The sequence below is a fragment of the Schistocerca americana genome, chromosome 6 (genome assembly GCF_021461395.2).
Source record: "Schistocerca americana isolate TAMUIC-IGC-003095 chromosome 6, iqSchAmer2.1, whole genome shotgun sequence".
NCBI lineage: Eukaryota > Metazoa > Arthropoda > Insecta > Orthoptera > Acrididae > Schistocerca > Schistocerca americana.
The window spans coordinates 141,732,197-141,756,948 of NC_060124.1; the positions used below are offsets into that span (position 1 = coordinate 141,732,197).

Here is a 24,752-nt window from a genome sequence, read left to right on the forward strand (position 1 = left end):
CCATATCAGCTTTCTGACACTCTTCCGAAATGCTTCTGCTTTTCTCCCCCGCTCTGTCGTTTTTTCCATCTTCCTGGTTTCTGATGGATATGTTAGGATTGGGACATAGTATGACTGTTATATAACCTTTTTACTGATTTGGGGTACATCCTTGTTCCATATCAGCTTTCTGACACTCTTCCGAAATGCTTCTGCTTTTCTCCCCCGCTCTGTTGTTTTTTCCATCTTCCTGGTTTCTGATGGATATGTCAGGATTGGGACATAGTATGACTGTTATATAACCTTTTTACTGATTTGGGGTACATCCTTGTTCCATATCAGCTTTCTGACACTCTTCCGAAATGCTTCTGCTTTTCTCCCCCGCTCTGTCGTTTTTTCCATCTTCCTGGTACTTGAAACTCTCCGCTCTCCTCAAACGTTCCGCACCAACTGTTTCCTGTTGTTCCTCTCTCCTTCTTTCATGTTGTGATAATCATCTCACTCATACTAAATTTCATCCCATATTCTTGTACTGTTCGTTCCCATACGTCCAACTCCTCTTGTACTTACTCCACTTATTCCCCCAAATCATCAGATCATCTGCAAACATTATAGCTTTCATCTTCCTTTCACCAATTACTTGTGCTACTGTAGTCATTATATCATCCATCACTACAATGAAGAGTAATGGCGAAAGTGCACTTCCCTGCCTCCAGCCATTCCTCTGTTCATTCCAAGCTGATCTCTCCCCTCCCACTTTCACACAGCTCACACTTCCATGGTACATTTCCCTTATCCTCCAAATAATCTGTTTTACTACTCCTCTGTTCTCCAGGACTTTCCACACATTGCTTCTACGTGCACTATCATACTCTGTTTCAATGTCCAGGAAGGTCATCAGTAGATCTATTCCATATTCATAGTACTGTTCCTGCAGTTGTCTTACAGCAAAAATTAGATCCACCGTGGACCTTCCTGTTCTGAAGCCATGTTGCTCTTCTCTCATTCTTCCTTCTAATTTTGCCCGAATTCATGCTTCCAAAATTTTCTCAAAAATCTTTGCACAATGACTCATCAATGTTATCCCCTGATAGTTCTTGCACTCTTTTCTATTTCCCTTCTTAAAGATCGGGACAATTATTCCCTTCTTCCAGTCCTCTAGGATCATCTTCTGTCTCCACAAAGTTTTCATTACTCGATACAGCCGTTGTATCCCCACCTCTCCTGCTGCTCTTACCATCTCCACACTTAGCTCATCCAGACCTGGCGACTTCCCTCCACCTTGCCCAATGCCTCTTCCACTTCTCCCTATGTAAGGTCTTTTTCTATTTGCTGTTCCTCCTCTTTTTTCTCCTCGGCCTGTTCCTCCTCCTCCAGGTGTCCATTCGGGTTCAAGAGTTCTTCAAAATACTCCTTCCACATATTCTTCAGTTTCTCCTTATTCTCTACATCTTGTCCACTTTTGTTCACCATTCGAGCTTAATCTGTCGTACCATTCTTCCTCTTACTTTAGTCATCCCATATAACACCTTTTTTGAACCTTCACTATCTTTCTCCATCATTCTGGTCCACTGTTCCATCCACTTTCTTCTTTCCTCCGCAGCCGGCCGCTGTGGCCGAGAGGTTCTAGGCGCTTCAGTCCGGAACCGCGCTGCTGCTACAGCTGCAGGTTCGAATTCTGCCTCGGGCGTGGATGTGTGTGATGTCCTTAGGTTAGTTAGGTTTAAGTAGTTCTAAGTCTAGGGGACTGATGACCTCAGATGTTACAGCACATAGTGCTTAGAGCCATTTGAACCATTTTTTCTTTCCTCCGCCACCACTCTTTTTGCTTCTTTCTTGTTTGCCTGATACTCTTCTCTTGTCTCTACTGTTCTCTTCTGGAACCATACCCTAAAGACTCTATTCTTCTCTGCACTATATCCTTTGTTTTACCATTCCACTAGGGTGTTTCCTTCCATCTCTTTTTGTTACTTGTTCTCCCACATATTGCTTCCGCCGCACTTACTAATGTTCCCTTGAATCTGCGCCATTCCTCTTCTACCGTTTTTGGTTCATCCTTTGGGATGCTTTCCTTTACTACTTGGAGATACTGTACCCTGCTTTCTTCCTCCTTCAACTTCCATACCCTTATAAGTTTTTCCTGGCTTTCTGTCCCTTTAATATCCTTAGTCCCTCTCAGGTTCATTACCAGCAAACGATGGTCGCTATCCAAGGCCTCTGATGGTATTACCTTAATGTCAATGATGTTCCTATTCATCTCACTATCGTGCAGGAAGTAGTGAACTATCGACTTTCTCTGTTAAGTCTTGACTGTACCAGGTAACCTTGTGGCTCTCTCTATTCCTGAACCAAGATTTCCCAACCAGCAAGCCATTCCTTTGACAGAACTCCAATAGTCGTCCACCTTCCTCATTTCGGCAGCCCCAACACCCTTTAACCCTCCGTCGCTCGCACGGATGACACTCGTCATCCACATGACTTTCCCGCTCAATTTTGCCTGACAGGGCTGCATTGAGTTCGCGCTATTTTCACTATCTTTGTGTCAACTCTCCGGCTGTTAGCTCCAATCATTGTTGTCTTTCAGTTACGAAAGATACATTGTTTATGAAAAATTATTATAGTCTGGAGGACACGTCATCTGCGCGAGCTCTGCCGCCACAAGCTGAAACAAAGTAAGTCTGTATTACTTTATTGCTTTCCTAGATTCAGTCGATCTTTCATGTGCGTAAATTTAGACGTAATGAAACTGATTGCAGTTACCTTCCGTGTTACCTGGTATTCTCTTTATTTTTAAATTGTGGAAGAAATGTCAAAGGCAATAAACCTCGGATAGAGTTTTAGTAGAGATCCTAATGTATGGCTGGAATATTTCAGTGAGCTGAGTGATGAAGATGCTCACAGTGATAGCGCTGACTCAGAGACTGAGGATTTTGTTCATGAAAGCGGTCATGGTTCAGGAACAGAACAAGAAGAGTCAGAAAATGATGAATATGAATCACAGGAAGTAGTAACTCAAGAGGATGCATTTTTTAGGGAAAGATGGAATAACTAAACGGAGGAAAAACAAATATCCTACCGGTGTTACAAGCAGATCTTGTAATTTTATTACGCATTTGCCTGGACCAAAAAACAAGCTCGTATAAAAAAGACAGAAATAGAAATTCTGAATTTTTTCTTCGATGAAAACATAATAAGCATTATCGAAACATGCACTAAAATATACTTCAATTAAGTTCGTGGTAACTTCTCTAGGGAAAGGGACGCTAAAGAAACAGATGCGATATAGATCAGAGCTTTCATTGGTTTGTTATATCTATGTGGATCTTTGAGATGTTCTAGGAAGAGTATATTGGAATTGTGGGATAACTCAAAGGGAAAGGACTAGAATCATGTTATTCATGCATAAGTGAAAACCGATTCAGGCTTCTGTTGAGATGGAGGTTTGATAATATCCGTGATAGAGGTATTCGCAGAGAGACTGATAAGTTGGCTGCTATCATAGCCATCAGAAAGGTACTTGAACTATTCACGAACAATTGCCAAAAATATTTTTCACCTAGTTCAAAAAAAATGGTTCAAATGGCTCTGAGCACTGTGGGACTTAACAGCTGTGGTCATTAGTCCCCTAGAACTTAGAACGACTTAAACCTAACTAACCTAAGGACATCACACACATCCATGCCTGAGGCAGGATTCGAACCTGCGACCGTAGCAGTCGCGCGGTTCCGGACTGCGCGCCTAGAACCGCGAGACCACCGCGGCCGGCTTTTCACCTAGAGAATAGCTTACTGTTAACGAACAGCTTTTTAGCAAACCAGCGAAGTATGGGTTAAAAGTGTTTGTTTTGGTTGATGTAAAAACAGCTTACACTTTGAATTTAGAATCGTACGCCGGTAAGCAACAAGAGGGACCAAGTAATGTCAGTAATTCAGCTGAAGATATTGTTCTTCGAATGGTCAAACTGTTTCAAACGTTAGAATATATTATACTGTGTACAAATATTAAATGTATTGCATTTAGTTTTAATAAAAAAAATCATAAAACCAGTCATAAAGACCGTTCAAAGTGTACAAACAGACCGCTTTCTTTGTGGATGTCACCAGTTATCTGCGCGAGTGACGATGTCACGAATTTTCGCGCGAGTAACCGAGGGTTAATCTGTAAAGAAGTTTCAAATTAGCACACACTTCTCTGCACAGTGAAAATTCACTGTGGGAAGTAAATTTTCGGTTTTCCTGGGACTGTATGATTTCTGGTCCAATATAATCTTGTACATATGCGAACTTCTTGGGAATTATATTTCAGTCTTTGATGTTTGTTCCGGCTTTTTTATCCATGTTTCACTTCCATATAAATCTGTGGGTACGACAATAATTACATGAAGATACTCTTTTGTGTCTTTTGAAAAGTGTCAGCTCAGAGTTCTTCCAATTTTCGGTTTATTTTTTAAATGTTATCTAATTTTTAACAATATTAATAATGCAATTGTGTGCAACAATGTACCCAAAGCAAAGCAAAGCATTACCTGTGCTGGTCGCTGTGGCCGAGCGGTTCTAGGCGCTTCAGTCCGGAACCGCGCTGCTGATACGGTCGCAGGTTCGAATCCTGCCTCGGGCATGGATATGCGTGAGGTTCTTAGGTTAGTTTGGTTTAAGTATTTCTAAGTCTAAGGGACTGATGACCTCAGATGTTTAAGTCCCATAGTGCTCAGAGCCAATTGAACCATTTGTGTTTTCTCTACAATTTGTTGACTAAATCGTCTATACACTAACTGAATAGAATCGATACAAACATATTTTTGTGGCACCCTGGTTAACATTCATCACTAACAGATATTGGAATAGTGGTGTTTTTGTACAGACTTTTTAGAACACCTGGGTAATGCTTGAGTAGTTCTTACGAGATTTCTTGCAGAGTACAATTAGGGTAGGTGCATGATCTACCGATGCGAAAAGAATTTTACTTTTCTCCAAGCATGATATAAGTTGCTATTTTAAACCTCGGCTACTACGGATTTTGACAGGAACACAATTACTGTGCAGGGGTCTCTCCGACTGCCTTTTTATTTTTTATGTATAAAACCACTGTTTCGGTGAATATATATTTTCAATACTTCCTGTTGTTCGTTTGGAAACAGACTTTATGGAGGAGGAGATTAGTGTTTAACGTCCCGTCGACAACGAGGTCATTAGAGACGGAGCGCAAGCTCGGGGTAGGGAAGGACGGGAAGGAAATCGGCCGTGCCCTTTCAAAGGAACCATCCCGGCATTTGCCTGAAAGGATTTAGGGAAATCACGGAAAATCTAAATCAGGATGGCCGGAGACGGGATTGAACCGTCGTCCTCCCGAATGCGAGTCCAGTGTGCTAACCACTGCGCCAGCTCGCTCGGTGACTTTATGGAAATTTGCATTTTTTAAACAGTGCAACGTTTAAAACAGTTTGAAAACTAAAACACAGCAAAATTTGCAGTTTATTTTCATTTTATGTATTACTAAAATAACAGAGCGAAGTTATCTCTTTAGTCACTCCCAGATTATCATCAGGGAGATAGTACTGCAGATTCGCAACATAACTGTTCGGCAAAACACATTTCAGTTACGACAAATTGTGTTTGGAATCAGCTTTGAGTTTATTACAAATCTTTTCAGTCATAGAACGATTATTCCACCCCATAATTCTATAAAGGGAGAAATTTCACCAAATGTTTATTTTACGGTAAATTTAAACTGAAAATGGTAACAAAACCATCCTAGTCCCCTCACTTGTAGCATGAGGAAATACGGAATGACCAAAGTATTTGACTGTGCCACGTGGATAAGAACAAATTGTGTGTTTGTGGCTGCTGAGATTAACAGAATCACGGAAATACTGTTTTCACAGCGCATGTGAGAAAATTTCACTTCGATTAATATTATGGTTTTGCTTGTCCAGTCCACAGAAGCATTTTTTTGGGGTCACTGTTCAAAGAAAGTACGTTAAGTTGGTCTTACATTGTCGGCTTTATGTTTTTGTATTTAATTAAATGTACATACCACAGTCTGCACGGTCTCGCGGTTTAGAGCAAGTCTTGAGATGTAATCATCACACTCTCACGCTCGTGTTTAGAGTCATCCTTCCCAGCGGAAGTTTATGTTGTTTACTGTCATTTACTTTACTGTTGAATTTTCGTAATGACCGGACATTTATACGCTTAAAAATGCCCCTTTGCTGAAACAGCATAATTTGAAAACGTTACATCAAGCAGAGAGGACAGACTGTGTGAAAATTAGCAGACCCCCTTCTTTACATGCAACAATCATCGTCATTAGCTGATTAGTTACAGTGATTTCTTTAAGTAATTTTTAATGGACGTTGCATTTTCCTACGCCATCCCGGCGCGTTCCAGACAAATTTGCACTATTCAATCCGCTATTGTCGGAATCTCATGATTGTCCTCGCCTGCCTCCTCATTTTTTTGCCGTTCCTTCATTATCGACGGCATTGTGGTGCGTACAGAGAGTGGCACTGTTTCGTGCGAAGCGAGCCAAAATCTCTCATTCACTGAGCGACGAGAAACCTAGTCATTGTGACGTCCACCGGCGTCCAACCTGCTGCCATTGTTGCCCGTTAAGAGGGAGTCGTTAGCCGTCTTTCAACTCCCAACAGCGCATCCCTGTTCACGAGGCATTTACTTTCGTCAAGCCCACGACGGAGTTCCGTTTTCGTCCCTAGTGCCGGCAACGGCTCTTCGTCTGTATCGGCAGTGTGCCTACTGGGACCGACGATTGAAAGGCGGCGCCGAACCTGTCGAATATTGTGTAGCAGAGACGGCAGCCGGAACTGAGTGCAGGCTCCTCTCACATGGATCAAATCCACGCCGACCGGTCTGCCTCTGTAATTTTGAAGTGTGGTGCAATCCACTAGCTTATGGTTTCGTATGCATCTCTATGTTATAAAGCGACGGCTCCACGTTATAGCCCGCGTCACATAGGACAGCGCTTCCAAGTAGACTTGGCCACTGTTTCTATGTTTCGATACAGTGTATCGATACGTGGAACTGTTTCAGTGCTTCGAAACGGCTGTGTTTCACTGTTTTGAGACAGTGGTGTTTCATTCCGCTCTGTGTCGGATAAGGGGCCAGATTCGATCTCGAGCCAGGCACAGAAACTGTATCGTTGTTTCAAAATAACGCTGTTTCAGTCCACTTGTGCTTGAAACGATCTAATTGTATCGAAACAGTGATGTTTCGTTTCGTTTTGTCTCGGACGAGATTCGGGCACCGCAGAGATACTGAAATACGTTTAATATACTATTTCATAAAACACTTTCAAGAGTGTCGAAATCTTTTTGACGCACAACAGCATGAAGTTTAAGATTTCCGACAATAAAGCTTCGTTTCTAATTGACTGCTCTATTCCGAAATGGCGTAATATATGCTTTATAAACACAAACACACTATAAAATGAAGCAGACTATTCACATTCAAAATAATAAAAGTGTGAAAAACATTCAGTTAAATTACACATCTCCTATAACATACGCTTCTCTATTCATGTACAGTAATCGTATTAAAAAACGCAAGTTAAGCTACAACATTTTGAATTAAAATAGGCGTAGAGTGGCAGTTTTTAGACATATACGTAAATTGGGTGTACTTTCAAGCAATGTGATTGACGGATCATTGATGATGTAATGGTGAACCGGAAGGGCTGGGAAGCATTGTTGATTTATAGTAATGGTTCGCAACACCTTGAGGGACAACATTTTTTTCTCTTGTATTTTGTTATTTATTCGAATTATGTGGATTTATTTGTGAGTCTATAGTCCATGTGCCTATTTTCCACGCTGATTTATTTTGTGTACATGGAAATTAGCAGGACGGGTATATATTATCCATACTAACGAAATGTGGGAATCGCAGTAGCGTATCCGTTGTTTCTGCAGTTTGCTCCCGCCTCCAGTTCCGTTCGTTAACTGTGAGTAGTAAAACAGTGAGTGGCACACTCATAAATGTTAATTCAGTGCCTCGCTTCCCAGAATCTTATCTCAATAAATTATATCTCATGATAAGCCTTTTCAAGAGCACATACAGATTATCACTCATAAAACCTATCAAAATTATGCTCTAGAATACAGGGAAACGAGTGTGGCAAAACCTGTCATGTCAAACATATTTAGTCTGACGTCGGCCAATTGGAAAGTATGAAAGTCACTTTACACGAAAGCAACGCATTTGCTACAGGAAATGCGGAACTGCAACGACGTCTAGTGAAAGTTTCATACTTTCTGCGATATGACTTGCGCTCTCGCACCTCATTTGTGTTTTTATGACAATATTTATACACTAGACACTCAAGATGATATAATATGAAGGCCTGTAGTATTACAAAACACAAACTGTTTCACTGTTTCGAAACAGCGTTTCGTGACCTTACATTGTACTGTTTCATTTGTTTCGAAACAGTTATGTGTTTCAGTTTGCCCATCTCTACTTCCAAGCATAGAAGTGGAGCGATAGGGAAGCGTGGAGGGGATGAGGTCTGTGTGAGCGTGACGGCAGAGGGCAGGCAAACAAAGTTCCTGTTGTCCACCTGTGTTGCTGCAGAAGCAATCGGGTATATTTGCCTTCGGTACATCGTATTACAGGTTAAAATCATTGAGGGAATAATACATTTTAAAACCGATTTGGATCAGTCGTCTACAGGTGAGAAATCTTATTTCACGCCTTTGAGGTTGTGCCACTGCTCCATAGTAATCGTCTGTCGGAACAGCTGACGCAGCTATATGAAGACGTGAAGCGCAATTTTTCTCAAAACGGCGATTGTCTAACGACATGATCATCGAAAAGGTTGTAATAATTGCCATTTGTTGCTATTTAAACTATATTATAATCATAAATGTAATATACAGCAAAATAAACTTCAGACTCAAACCGAAATCATTATATTTCTTTGACAACTACTTCCACGCCATATAATATTTTTGAATGAGTATAATGCGCGTATGTGGGCGTGTTTCACTGCAGTTCAATGTAAATCACTATGCGTAAAAAAGAATTACTTGCAGCAAAGACTAGTGCAAAAGACTATCGTAAAAATTGTATGTTATCATATTTTTCGGTGTCAACAGGCGTTATGAGTTTAAAGTAATTCTTTCGACATTACAGTTAGAGACTGCGTTTATGATCCAGTCAACAAACAAACAATTAACCATATTCTGTGAATAACTCGACGGAATGCTGACGGATAACGTCGAAACCCACCGATATCTCGACAGGGAACCCTCCCTTTTATTTTAAGGCATTTTCAAATTCGTACCGTCAAATTACAGGTGTTTACTTGTCGAAATATTGGAGGTTTCGACGAATTTATCCGGCCTCATTCTCGCGAGTAATAGCATACAACACTGGGAAAAGCTTAACTACTCCTAGGGCAATGTATTGAACATTATAGTCTGAATACTTCATAGGCTACATATTTCTAATCAATGAAGGCTAGGAAGTCCTCTTGCACTATGTAAGCAACTGTTATGTTGACAAAAACATTTTTAAATCATGAGTCTTTTAAACCAAGAAAGATTATTACTTTACTTTGTTTCACAGTCTACATCGTAATACCATCTGCTTTTCGAGTCCATGTCCGAACCATCTGATTGTAAGTTTAGGATGACAAGTTCAAGGCTTTTATACATTTTCATCTCCGTGTCAGAGTCTTCTTTCTGAGTGCCGCGGACACTGTGGCCACGCTGAAGGGAATGCTGTCTATTGCTTCATTCTTTCATGTTCAGTGTTTTGTTTTCTTCCGCACATAGCTTGTATAACCTGTCCGCAAATTAATTCTATCGGTTTATACTGACAGCGTTTTGTGGGTAAACGCAAAACTGTGTCACCACATTCACAGGCAAGAAATTCAAATTTGTTCATTCTGTCGCGTGACTTTTATAAATTAATGAGTTGCAGAAGTTCAGCACGAGTCTGGCTTATATTGTCCAGAATATTTTTATTTTTCAGCCAGAGCACAATATCCTCTGTCCTGCTGTTCGTACTTTGTCTTTTCTCTGGAACAGTTGAATGATAACTGGCATGGTAACTGCAATAACCGACTTCGAAGCAAGGTATGGCAAGAATTGTTCAGTGAAACACTTCTTGAAAGTGACAGCGCTCATTTCCGAATAGTGGTCACTACCGTTCTTCTTACACCTAAACACAATTTTGCTTTCACGAACCAAATTAGAAATGGTTCAAATGGCTCTGAGCACTATGGGACTTAACATCTATGGTCATCACTCCCCTAGAACTTAGAACTACTTAAACCTAACTAACCTAAGGACAGCACACAACACCCAACCATCACGAGGCAGAGAAAATCCCTGACCAAATTAGAAGAACAACCAACATGCAGAATAAGTATCCGAGAACCTATTCCTACCGGAATTTTAAAACCCCAGTACTGTCACTCGTTTTCCAGCAGGTATTCATTCTGATTAACCCCTGTTTCATCAAGGTGATACACTGTAGATCTACCTCCTCCTCTTGTATCGTGCATCTGTATAAAGGACGTGGTTCATCCTTCTTCTAAATCACTTCTTTCAATTAAAAACTATCTTCTTAATATTTTTGAAACCTCTGTCCTTTAAAATTCTTTGCGTTGACAAACGCTACCACTGAAGCCAATTTGCTCAGGCATAATTGTAACAAGTAACTGGTGTTCCCTTCTTATACGCATTTCAAACATGGAGCGCTTTAAAACAGCGTTGTCAGAACCATCTTTTTGTGTTACAAGTACACATCCACGTCTACGTGATTACTCTGCTATTCACAATATAGTGCCTGGCAGGGGGTTCAATGAACCACCTTCAAGCTGTCTCTCTACCGTTCCACTTTCGAACGGCGCGCGGGAAAAAGACACTTAAATTTTTCTGTGTGAGCCCTGATTTTTCTTATTTTATCATGATGATCATTTCTCCCTATGTAGGTGGGTGCCAACAGAATATTTTAGCAATCAGAGGAGAAAACTGGTGGCTGAAATTTCATGAGAAGATCCCGTAACAATGAAAAACGCCTTAGTTTTAATGACTGCCACTCCAATTCACGTATCATGTCTGTGGCACTACCTCCCCAATTTCGCTATAATACAAAACTAGCTGCCCTTCTTTGTACTTTTTCGATGTCATCCGTCAGTCCCACCTGATGCGGATCCCACACCGCACAGCAATACTCCAGAATAGGGCGGACAAGCGTGGTGTAAGCAGTCTCTTTAGTAGACCTGTTGCACCTTCAAGTGTTCTACCAATGAACCGCAGTCTTTGGTTTGCTCTACCCACAACATAATCTATGTGATCGTTCCAATTTAGGTTATATGTAATTGTAATCCGTAAGTATTTAGTTTAATTTACAGCCTCCATATTTGTGTGACTTACCGTGTAATCGAAATTTAGTGGATTTCTTTTAGTACTCGTGTGAATAACTTCACACTTTTCTTTATTCAGGATCAACTGCCACTTTTTGCACCATACAGATATCTTATCTAAATCATTTTTCAATTCGTTTTGGTCATCTGATGACTTTACAGGACGTTAAATGACACCATAATTTGCAAACAATGTAAGAGGACTACCCAGATTTTCTCCTACGTCGTTAATTAGATCAGGAACAATAGAGGGCCTGTAACACTTCCTTGGGGAACGCCAGATATTACTTCTGTTTTACTCGGTGACGTTCCGTCTATAACTACGAACTGTGACCTTTCTGACAGGAAATCACCAATCCTGTCGCACAACTGAGGCAATATTCCACAGGCACGCAGTTTGGTTAGAAGGCGCTTGAGATGAACAGTGTCGAAAAAGCCTTCTGGAAATCTAAAAATATGGAATCAATTTGACATCCCCCGTCGACAGCACTCACTGCTTCAAGAGTATAAAGAGCTAATTGTGTTTCACAACAACGATATTTTCTCAATCCGTGCTGACTATGTATCTTGCGATTTCGATGCTTCCCAGGCGACCCGAATACAAATTTTCCTGAAGTTTCTACCGCTACAACACTTTTGTTTGCTATTCTCTGTACAGTTCTCTTACCGTCACAGGATTCTGCACTTCGTTTTTGAGTGTCCAAAACGTCAAAAACAGAAGTCTCGGCTTTCAGATTGAAATTTGAAAAAATTATAATGAATGCAAGACATAAACTTCCACGTCTGCTTGTGAAGCATCTATATCTACTTCTACATGATTACAACTCACAATCAAATGCATTGCAGAGGGTTCATCGAACCACCTTTAAGCTATTTCTCTACCTTTCCACTCTCGAACAGCTCGCTGGAAACACGAACACTATAATCTTTCCGTGCGAGCTCTAATTTCTCGTATTTTATTATGATGATCATTCCTCTCTATGTAGGATGGCACTAACAAAGTGTTTTCGCACTCTGATGAGACAATTGGCGAGTGAAATTTCGTGAGAAGATCCCGTCACAACGAACAATGCCTGTTTTGATTATTGCCACCCTATTTCGCGTATCATGTCCGAGGTAGTGTCTCCCCATTTCGCGATAATACAAAACGAGTTGCCCTTCTTTGAATTTTTCGATCAATCCTATCTGCTGCGGATCCGACACCGGACAGCAATATTCCAGAGGAGATCGGAAAAGCGTAGTACACGAAATCTCTTTAGTAGACCTTGTTGCATTTTCTAAGTTTTCCACCAATAAATCGCAGTGTTTGGTTTGCTTTCCATCCAACATTATCCAGGTGATCGTCATTCATGATTGTAATCCCTAAATATCTAGTTGAATTTACAGCCTTTAGATTTGTATGTTTTATCCTGTAAACAGAAATGTAGCGGATTGCTTTTAGTACTCATGTGGCTGACTTCAGATTTTCAGTATTTAGAGTCCATTGCCATTTTCTCGGCGTTACGGATGATGATGATGAAGTCCCATTCTCCGTGACGGAGCGCAGGGGCACGATGCGGGAGACCCGCGCCGCCGTACTAGGCAAGGTCCTTGTGGTTTGCCATTGCCTTCCTCCGACCGTAATGGGGATGAATGATGATGATGAAGACGACACAACAACACCCAGTCATCTCGAGGCAGGAAAAATCCCTGACCCCGCCCGTGTTCGGGAAGCGAGAACGCTACCGCGAGACCACTAGCAGCGGACAGACATCTAGTCTAAATCGTTATGTAATTATGCAATTTAATTAAAGTTGCTTGTGAGGAAGCCCACTTTATAGCGATCACCTAACATATTCATTTGGAAATTACACTAAAACGTTTACAGATGCACTTTATCAGCTTTACTGCTCAAGAATGAAACTGCATTGTCGCGAAATACGGCAACAATGCAGTATGCGGGAGAGAGAGTCTCACAGTCTAGTTTGTAGCTCGCAGCTAGCCGCTTGGAGGGAGAATGAATCTTATTGGCTGCTAGCGGTTAATGATGAGGGATGCCCAGAAGGGATGAAAATAGGGCCGCCTTCCTAAATGACGCGAACTTTAGTGATGCCAGATGTCACTATTTTCGCGTCATGACCCGTATCGTATAAGCATTACGCGGATCGCCATACGTACCAACACTTGGCACTGGTAACAATTCGAAATACAGCGTGACAAAACAACAGGAAATTTTGTAATAGACATTAATGGATGAGCACAATTACTTTGCTCATATTTATTTATGTCAATATATTAGTACAGAATATGCCATTATTGAATGTCACAAGCATTTTTATTTCTTGAACATCACATCCGATAGATGCGCTCCCCCTCGGTGCACACATCCCTGCAGCCTGACCGGAACGTTATGCATGATTCGACCTAACATTTCAATAGGAATCCTGGAGATTTCCTCTCGTATTCTCGCTTCTTCTTCGGTGGTGGCAGGTCGAGTGCGGCCGCGCTCTTAAGATGGCTCCACAAGAAAAAAATCACACGCTGTCAGATCAGGCGATGTTGGGGGCTACGCAATGTCACCGCATTTTGAAATGACATGGTTACCAAACAATCGTCACACGCCTCCTATCGATATCCGTGCCGTACGTGCCATTGTTCCATCATGTTGAAACAAACTGCTGACAGGAAAATGGGGCCTATAACGCCACTTGATGACATGGCGCACCATACAGAAACGTTGCTGCTGTGCAATGGACGCTCGTGTAACTGACGTGGATTTTTCTGAGACCAATAGCGAAAATTCTGTCTATTGACAAAGCCACTGAGGTGTATGTGAGCTTCGTCTGACGTCCATAGGTTGTTAATGAAATTGTCATTGTCGTGCACCTTTGACAACATGCGTTCAGCACACTGTCCAATCATTAGCAGATTGTTAGGTTCAAGTTGCTGAACTATCTGCAGCTTATAGGATGGAATTTTAAGTATACTTTATTTGTTGAACAATGGAACGATGCAGCTGTAGAGACTTTGCGTCACGTCGAACAGAGCGCTGTGGGCTTCTTACAAAAGCAGTTCACACAGCCTCCACATTGTCTTCTGTACGAGCGGTTCGGGTCTCCCTGTCCCCCGGCGTTGAAATGACGCCAAAATTCTCGGTCCGCAGCCACCACACTTCCACATTTGCTGTAGGCTTTTACCACAAAGGCACACTACACACTGTTCAACTGCTCCATCTTTATTGTTCACTATACTGTATGACTACTCAAGCTGATTTCTGTATGTCATTCGGCGCCACCTACGCCGCAGCATTGCCACAACACGTTCTAAAATTTCCCATTCCTTTTAGTCACCCTGTATAATGCATATTCACTTCACTTCAAAATGGTCGAGGTTATGCAAGTTCATAAATGATTTCCTAAAAACGTCTCTTATAAAAACACGTAAGACGTGGATAACTAAAGGGATTAAAATCCCATGTAATAGAAGAATGAAAAATTATATAAAGACCACAATACGTCAATGTCAGACAGTATTTCCCGTCTACAACAAATACTGTATTACTTTAAGGAATGTTATTAACATATCCAGAAACATGCAAGTCCTGACACAAGTTAATAGTGCAAATAACAAGAATAAAACTATATAGTATATTGTCGAAAAGGATACAAAACAAGTGTACAAGATACAATAACATTTTAGTTTAATTGACAATTTTCTGTCTAAGAATTCACAAGTTGCAAGTATTTTCTAAATGCATCAGCAAAATAGGATTGAATGGTTGAGTTGAACAAGTAAGAGAATATATTAAAAAGGTAATTCTGCAAAACTTTAAGCAAGAAGAAGTAGCATCAACATTCTTCGCTGGAATTGAGAATTATAAAAATTCTGAAAAACAAAAGCTCATGTAATATTAATGGAATTTAAAACAGAATTCTGGAAAGTGGTTCAAACTTGGTACTTAATGTCCTAAATCCTTTTTATCACAAAGGTGGCAATTTCCTTACTGATGTCTTTTACCCAAAAATTCGAAAAAGTATTGTGCTCAAGAGTAGTCCCACAATTTACTTAGCACATCACAGTTTCGATTCCAGAAGGGTTGCATGACTGAGAATGCTCTATATACATTCACTGACCGAATATTACAAGCCTTAAATAATAAAATATCGTCAGTTGGTAATCTTTTTGATTTTTCCAAAGCCTTTAATTTTGTAGCTCATGTTACTCTCATAGAAAAACTCAAGTTTTACCGATTTGATGGCTTTAAACACACCTTGTTTGAATCCTACTTAAACAGAATGCAAAGAGTTGTGCTGAGTCATTCAGTCTTAGAAGGAGAGAAATTTCACTGACTGTGGAGAAGTCACAAAGGGAGTCCCACAAGCTTCAATTTTGGGTCCACTCTAATTGTTTGAATAACTGCCCATTTAACATACATTAAGCAGAATTGGTACCTCTTGCAGATGATACTAGCATCACAATACTCCATTAGAGGTGGTTTCCTGAAAATAGACCTAAATAATGAAAAAATACACATATTCAGTTCAGTACACTAAACAGTCATATCAACAACTGATGTGCTCATAAACAGAAATCAGTGAACAGGGTAGAATGCTCCGTATTTTTCAGTGTATATGTTGAAGAAAACTGTTAAGTTCAGCTACTTTTGCTCTTCATATAATTGCTAGTCTTAAGAAGCAAAAGAATCGATCTTGTGACCTATCTTGCATATTTCCTCTCGAAAATGTCTTATGGAATAATTTTCTGGGGTAACTCATCACTCAGTGTCGCTAATGAAATTTATCATAAATAATCCATTGCAATCTGAGAATAATAGTGACGTCCATACCTACAACGCTAGAGGAATGAATGAACCTTATTACCTGTTATTTAAGCTATCAGAGGCTCAGGCAAAAGTGAAATATACTGCAACAAAATTTTCAATCGTTTGCCCAATATTGTAAAATGTCTGACAGGTTGCAAAGCAAGCTTTAACTCTAACCTAAAATCATTTCTCCGAGACAACTCTTCTAGTTCAATGTACGAATTTTTATTTAAAAATTGGCAGCTGGTAAAAAAAAAAAAAAAAAAAAAAAAGGCTGTTTCAAATGTAGTTACATATGGGCAACAGTGTTTAATTTCTAAAATTTTAGATGCCAGAACGCATCTCTTCAACTATACAAGCAACTTCCCCTCCCCACCCCCCCTTCCGCCATCCCAACTAGTCACAAAAGTCACAAAAAATCTCAAGCTTCGATTTTTGAAAACTTGTGATAAAACTTACAACGACAAAAATTTTTTACAAACTACTGTCGTGAAATTTACATTTTTAAAACATAATTTCTTATAATCAAAATAATAAAACCACTAGATCTAATACAAACAACAGGTTTTATCGTGTCTGTCACTGAAGCAGTGTCACTTTGATTCCTTTGCTCGGTACATGTCGGCAAGTGTTGGTACTCTTCGTGACTATGACGTCATGTTTTCAACCGCTGACAGCTTCAACGTTCAAACAGTTGCACTGTAGCTGCTCGGTGACAGTGTGTCCAGTATTAATTAAGAAAGCGTTCAGCGATGAATGACGATGAATTTATTGCTGGCCCTTGGGGGACACGCACAGTTTCGAAGTCCCAAAGAGTTAGAAAGAACAAAACACGATGTGAATGAGACACGGAGCTAGATGTTTAGTAAATGCTTTAGATGTCATTTGTCTTCTGTTCACTGACTAACTATGAAGCACAACATGTGATATGAACTACACAAAATGTACTATTACACTTGATCTTGTTTGAAGGCTAATAACAATTGCCACGATTGCTGCCAAAATTTTTCATTAACTAAGTTAGTAAAATCAGACTTTTTAGTCACTTTTCTTCTGTGAACACTTAGCTCGAACAACTCACATAAGGTAATTTTCGTCACTGTAGAGTACAACCTCAGTTTTACTCTTCCTAGAGTATTGAAGAATAGTTAAATTGTCCATGTAGTAGAACGCAAAGCAAGAGCATTTAATACAGTCTTTTTCATAGCAGAAAAAACTCTTATGTTTATCAATGACATCAGTGACTGATGTATTAATAGGTAATTGTGCCCTCATAGAACAAAAATTATACCATAGTGTGCTTCAGATAATAAGTTTCTGAGCCGCTTTGGCTGAGGAAACACTTCGCTTTGTGAAGCTGTAAATTATGAAGTACATATCTGGTAGGCAATGAACACCTCGTACCTCCATTTTGTTAAATTTTACGGGAGAAGCACAAACGGCTTCTGAAAAATAATATAAAGTATTACAGAAAATGTTGCTCCATGTTTAACTTTTTAGTAGAAGTCCAGTTACTGGCAGATTAAAGAAATCCATGCAAATTCAAATATCTCTTTGATAATGGAGTTACTGGTTACTGGAAATACGAAGTTTACACAGACAGATGGAGTTACGAGGTTTTCATTGCCTACCATCGATACGTCGTAGCATATTAAATTTCTTGTGGGCAGTGTCGTGAAGAGAAATACTGGTACCCATTCAGTGCACATCCAGATGTCACATACGTGCAAAAAATTGGCGAGTGAAGCTAATCGGTACTGTGATTTCAGAAATCCCGTGAAGCACAACTTACAGTACTGGTAGCTAACTACACGGCCTTCGCCCCGTACCCAAATCGAGAATATCGGAAGACGTATGCTGGAACTGAATGTTTTTTCAAAAGAGAAAAGACTGCTGGAGTACTCTCCAGACAGAGTTAAGCGGATGGCTCAGTCGTCTTCGCGTGACACAGATATGCATCCTTCTCCTCAAGTCTGAATTATTTAGAAATGGGTTCAGTTGACGTGTTGAGACGAATTGCTTACTATTTAAAACATCAGTCACTCGGTGATGTCAGCCCTGAATAACGTGATGATTGTTGTTTCTGGCTTTAGCATACTGAACGCCACGGGGTTAGCCTCGTTTCGAGTTTGTTTGTCCAGGTATGGCAGCAGCGTTCCCTTATAATTAAATAAACATAATGCACTAAACCAACTCACCAAGCTTCCTTAAACAAGTTATACGTTATTCCAGCACTAGAAAGTGGCGAAACTGGAAATATCCAAACTATGAACCAACAATGATTGATCATTTCTTATTGTTTTAGCATCAGAATTTTTATAGCATACTACCTCCGTGTATCCTGCGTTCCATCTCTGTCTTGTTTACTCGTTTCAGTGTACTGTCGATGAAAAATTTGTTTTGTGTTACAGTATGCCCTTCGATAAGCCTCTGTAATTTCGTACCAGGGTACGATCTAAGCTAATGTGTACTCGGAACTGTTAAAACAAACTGTAGTATAACATTTCTTGTGTTGAGATGGCTGTATGGGCACGTTTCGAAGCCAATAAATTAATGCTACGGTCGCAGGTTCGAATCCTGCCTCGGGCATGGATGTGTGTGATGTCCTTAGGTTAGTTAGGTTTAAGTAGTTCTAAGTTCTAGGGGACTGATGACCACAGCAGTTGAGTCCCATAGTGCTCAGAGCCATTTGAACCATTTTGAACCAATAAATTAATATCCTCTTGGTGGTTTGCTAGTGATGAAGAAGACTAAGCTGCTGTGAAAGTGATCGTTAAGGAATAGATCAGTGCACACGGTACCGCACGTGGCGTTCTGTATAGCCAAACTACCCTTCGCGAAACGCTCTGTTTAGCTATGGTTCCAGAATTGGTCAAGGAATTTGATTCCGCTAAAGTTGAGGTACGCATCGTAGGTAACTTGACAACAATATTTCGAAGACGCCCCTAGAGGAAGCCGAACCGACTTATTCTCCTCCTTCATTTGATGTGCAGTACAGCAGCGTGCTCTTTCTTATGGAAGACAGTACGACCCACAAACTAATGCAACCCCTGTCCCATAATCGAGTGTCTGGTGTTACACTTTCTAAAGAGAGAGAATGGCAACTGCTATAGTATTGTTTGACGGCAATCAGCCACATAATGCTACAGTTGGCTAAACGAGAAGTCCTGTGTAATCACTGGAAATCACTTCTAGAAGTGTATGAGAATGGTGAGATGAATAAAAATTCTGTATTTCGCATTCCAGGGGGCGGTTGGGGCAAGCGCCCTCCCCTCCCCCTTGCCCACCTTTGTGAACATCTATAAGGGGAAGGTATTTACGTTATCGGCACGAAAGGTTGTCGACCATCAGCCACTCGTGCGCCTTGCGCGCACTTGATCAGCAGCTATGGCATAAATACGACACGAAAGAAACAATTCGCGAAAGCACATTAAACAAACGCTCATCTTCAAACACTCCTTACGTTATTTATTTCCGATTGACACACGCAACACGAGAAGTCGCCGTGATATTAAATCGCTGAGGTTGTTGGCAGTCATAAAAGGCGATATATACCGATCACAACCTCGGAGAAAAATTCTACTTATCTTGGTTATACTGTACATCTCTAAGCTTGCTGGCAGTCGTAAGCAAAAGGTATTCAACGCGAAGGTTACCGAGATGTATGACCACAACTACGAATGGTAAACTGTAATCACGTTGCGATTTAATATAATGGTCCTATTTTAAATCTCCAGTGTCAACTAGTTCCAGCGAGTTCAAATAAAATTCCCTGGGAAGTGCCGGAATGCCGTTCTGGCCGAAATCAAGCCCTGGTTTTGTGTACCTCCTGTTAGATTTAATGCTTCGAGCAAGACACGTTTTCAGACTCACAGAGTCAGTTGTATCAAAACTGGAAGGTTTTGAATCTTGTACCCCACGTGGGAAAAATTTCTGCGAACGCCTGCGCGCTTTCAACAAGGTATATAAAACAAGGTGGTAGGCCGTTTCGGCCCCTGGCAAGAAAAAAATTGCCAGACGTAATTGCGTGCCTTAACGTCACTTTGAGGACTGTCGTGGCTGTTCATCCGGCAGGACGCGGAAGTCCAAAGAAAATAACTCGCTTAGTGTCAATCATGAGCAATGGTCACTCTAATTGCGCCGCGGCACAATGTATTAATACTGCTCGAAAGATGACAAACGTTATGTATCATGGTTTCCCCTAAGAAGAGCTTTTGTAAGATAAATGGATAGTTCGAGGCAAACGTTCGGACTACGTGAAGTGAAAATTGCACGTGTGTGTTCAATTCATTTTCGGGCTGAAGATCATGAATGAGTTTTGAGAAACGAACTTCCAGGGCTGCTTTCAAGAAAGAAGCTACTACCCAGAGCAATCCTCCGCATAAACATTCCACATTGGCACCGGGAAGAAATTACCGAAAGAAAAGATGTAGGCGAAAAGGTAAGAAGCCTGTATAAAAATAACACTTAATATAATTATAGCTCAAAACTTACCTTAAAAGAAATTAATTCACATAAATTTTATGTTTTTTTCACGCGGTACTGAATCATTGTAAGACAGTGAATTGAACGACTCACTACGTTGTGTAGGAAATAAGTGAATTCTGTTGCTCAGATTTATTAGTTTTTGCTCCTGTTTACTATAGCTTTATTTGTGTGGAAATAGCAGTTTTTTTCGTATTCTCAAGATGTATTAACAATTTCGGTGTAAGAATATCGTACAACTTGCGACTGAACTCTTTTACACTGGGTGACAAAAGTCATGAGATACCCTCTAATATCGCGTGGGACCCCTTTTGCCCAGTGTAGTGAGGCGATTCGACGTGGTATGGACTCAAAAAATCGTTGGAAGACCATTGCAGAAGTAGTGTGCCATGCTGCCTCTATAACAGTCCATAATTGCGAAAGTGTTGCCGATGCAGGATTTTGTGCACGAACTAACTTCACGGTTATGTCCCATAAATGTTCGACGTGATTCGTGTAGGGCGATCCGGGTAGCCAAATCATTCGCTAGAATTGTCCAGAATTTCTTAAAACTAATAGCGAACATTTGTAGGTCATCCACAAAAATTGCATCGTTCTTTGGGAACATGAAGCCCATGAATGGCTACAAATGGTCTCTAAATAGCTGAACATAACGATTTTCAGTCAATGATCGACTGAGTTGGACCAGAGGACCCAGTACACTCCATATAAACAAAGTCGACATCATTAAGGAAAGCCAGCATAGACAACCAGAGTGTTACAGTTTGAATTTGCTGCTCTTCATGGAAATGGAGTGTGTAAACGAAAACGTGTCAAAATATCTGTGCATTATTTTGAAACTAGAATGCAAATGAGAACCATTAAGGACCCAAAGTTAACGGTCGTCCATAAATCTGACTCACCATAAGATCAAAGATGACAGAAGGAAAAATAAATGCTGTAACTTAATCATATTCATATTTGTTCGCCTTTAAACATTTTACATGTAATCGGTGTCAGTTACAGATACATTGTATACATCTATATATACATATATATGACAAGACAAATTGCCTGCATAATATCATACTTCTAATTTTGTAGTATATACTCCTTTCACAAAATATACCATCAAAATTCGATATCATTGACTGCACTCTCTTGAAATTCTTGAACTGTATAAAATACTTAACTTTTACCCATTTTGCTACTTTCACTATAAATTTATCCATGGGCACAGAATGTGCACTTTTGGGTAATTTGTTAAAAAATGTGGGTGCTGGATACTTATAGCTGCAGTGAATCTTCGATAGTCTAACAAACAGAATGTCAGTTGTATGTCCATTTCTTGTATTACGTGAATGCATTGCCATCCTTTTAAATTTTCTTTGGCATATATCAGGTAACTATAAATATATAGGCCAGGGACTGTCATATTTAATTCTTTAAAGTGCTGCCTGCACGAGTCTCTGGGTGGTAGTCCTACAAGCCATCTGATTGCTTTTTCTTGCCATTTAAACACAGTCTTTGAAATTGTGCAGTTCCCCATAGTTTAATCCCATAAGCGAGATGAGAGTGGAAGAAGGCGAAGTATGCATATAGTAGAGTGTTCTACTAACAGAGCCTCTCAGTATATGTAACAAGAAGATTACACGTGAGTGTTTTTTGCATAGCATGCCTGTGTGAGTTTCCCAGTTAAGTTTTTGGTCGATATGGAACCCTAGTAGTTTTTCAGATTTGTTTTCATGTTTGGGGGAATTCAAATTAAATACAATATCTTCTGTCTTATTATTATTTATCTGTAATGAATTTGCCTGAAACCAGCTGGTACATCTGCCCATTGCTATTGTTACATTATTCTGTAATTCATCCAAGTTGTTTCCCTTAGTAATTAGTGTGTCACAAGGTAATGAAGAAGGCAAATCATTTACTTAGACTACAAAAAGAAAAGGTCCAAGTACAGAGCCTTGTGGTACTCCTTTGGTAACTGCTAAGGAACTGGATCTTTTTTCATTTATAGCCACTGTTTGTTTTCTATTGTATAAGTAAGATTGTAGTAGTTGGAGAGCACTCTCTCTCTGTAGCTTTCTTATAATAATATTGTGGGATATAATCGACGATGATGTTTTGGTCTTTATGGTCCTCAGCGCCTCAAATGGATTACTGTATGATAAAATTCAAAACTTAATATACTACAATGCATTCAGCATAACTATAACATATTCTGACATCTGATCTAATTTTACTATATAGTGAGTGAATTGGCATATCTGAGGACTGTGCTACTGCCTAGCAGGATTTATGCCAAGCAAACGGGGATGTCTGCTGCAGTGCAGTGCAGTGCTGCTACCATCTACTGGCATTGGCGTAAACTTGTAGTTGGGTGATAGGGGCTAGCTGTGCACGCCGTGACCCGTGCACATTGTTCGTCAAATGCATATGCATTTGATCCACAAGGCAGTTACGTCAGTCTACGTGCGCATGCGCAAAACCTCATTCAAAGGTGCGCAACTGAAGCTGTGCTCGGGGTAGCATTCTTCTCATGCTAGGTGAGAACCACCCTACGTTATAGAGATGTAACGCTACGTCATTGTGACGTAATAACCTAAATCGACTACGTGAGTACTTATATCGAACTTTGCAGTTGTACCGATAACGTCAAAGCTAAATGCAAATACATGTGTACAAACGAAGTGACAGGAGTTGTGTGGTATGCTCATCCCAGTTGAATCAGTTATTAAGCTGTAATCCCAACAATTTGCGATGTTATTGTGTGTTTCATGAACATAATGAATGTCTGAATGAAGGAACCATAACGAAAGTAAAAAAAGAAAGTTTGTAGACTTTTTTTAAATCCAACGAATCGTGCATAAATCGTATGGACAGAAAATTGAAATAATAAATTATTAACCTGCAATCCAAAGAATGTGGGATGTTATTGTGTATTTCATGAACATAACGAATATCTGAATGAAGGAATAATAACAATAACGAAAGATTAAAAAAAGTGTCTAGTCGTTTTTTTAATCCTATTAATCGTGCATAAATCATGTGCATAAGAACGTGAAATAGGGAGAAATTAAAGTGTTTCGTGTTTTTATAAAAGCTAATGAATTGTACATACACGCTAGCAACACCGGACAAGAGGACAATGAAAGCACACAAACAAATAACAACGCAGATTCAAGACGCACACAACAGTCAATATATACAGAATGCACACAACAGTCGATAGAACAACTCATGGAACTCATGACGACGCGTGCGTACTCACAATGACATAGGACTCTCCTCACCTAGCGTGAGCTGAATGCTACCCCTGTGCTCGCAGCCCTGATTCCAAGTTTCACAGAGTCTGTAGCAGCAATGTCGCATAGCGCCGAACAAAGGAAGAGCATATGGACTATCAGACTAATTGTGTGGTTGGATTGAAGAGTTCCTAGATAACAGAACGCAACATGCCATTCTCAATGGAGAGAAGTCTTCCGAAGTAAGAGTGATTTCAGGTGTGCCGCAGAGCAGTGTCGTAGGACCGTTGCTATTCACAATATACATAAATGACCTTGTGGATAACATCGGAAGTTCATTGAGGCTTTTTGCGGATGATGCTGTAGTATATCGAGAAGTTGTAAAAATGGAAAATTGTACTTAAATGCAGGAGGATCTGCAACGAAGTGACGCATGGTGCAGGGATTGGGAATTGAATCTCAATGTAGACAAGTGTAATGTGCTGCAAATACATAGAAAGAAAGATCATTTATCAATTACCTACAATATAGCAGGTCAGCAACTGGAAGCAGTTAATTCCATAAATTATCTGGGAGTAGGCATTAGGAGCGATTTAAAATGGAATGACCATATAAAGTTGATCGTCAGTAAAGCAGATGCCAGACTGAGATTCATTGGAAGAATTCAAAGGAAATGCAATCCGAAAACAAAGGTAGTAGGTTACAGTACACTTGTTCGCCCGCTACTTGAATACTGCACAGCAGTGTGGGATCCGTACCAGATAGGGCTGATAGAAGAGGTAGAGAAGATCCAATGGAGAGCAGCGCGCTTCGTTACAGGATCATTTAGTAATCGCGAAAGTGTTACAGAGATGATAGAAATCTCCAGTGGA

The 24,752-nt window shown here is 40.2% G+C and overlaps 1 protein-coding gene across 1 annotated transcript in view; it reads left to right on the top strand.

The window, feature by feature from the left end:
• The window catches only part of LOC124620012 (collagen alpha-1(IX) chain-like), a 301,640-nt gene that overhangs the window by 99,774 nt on the left and 177,114 nt on the right, over positions 1-24,752 (top strand). The window lies entirely within an intron of this gene.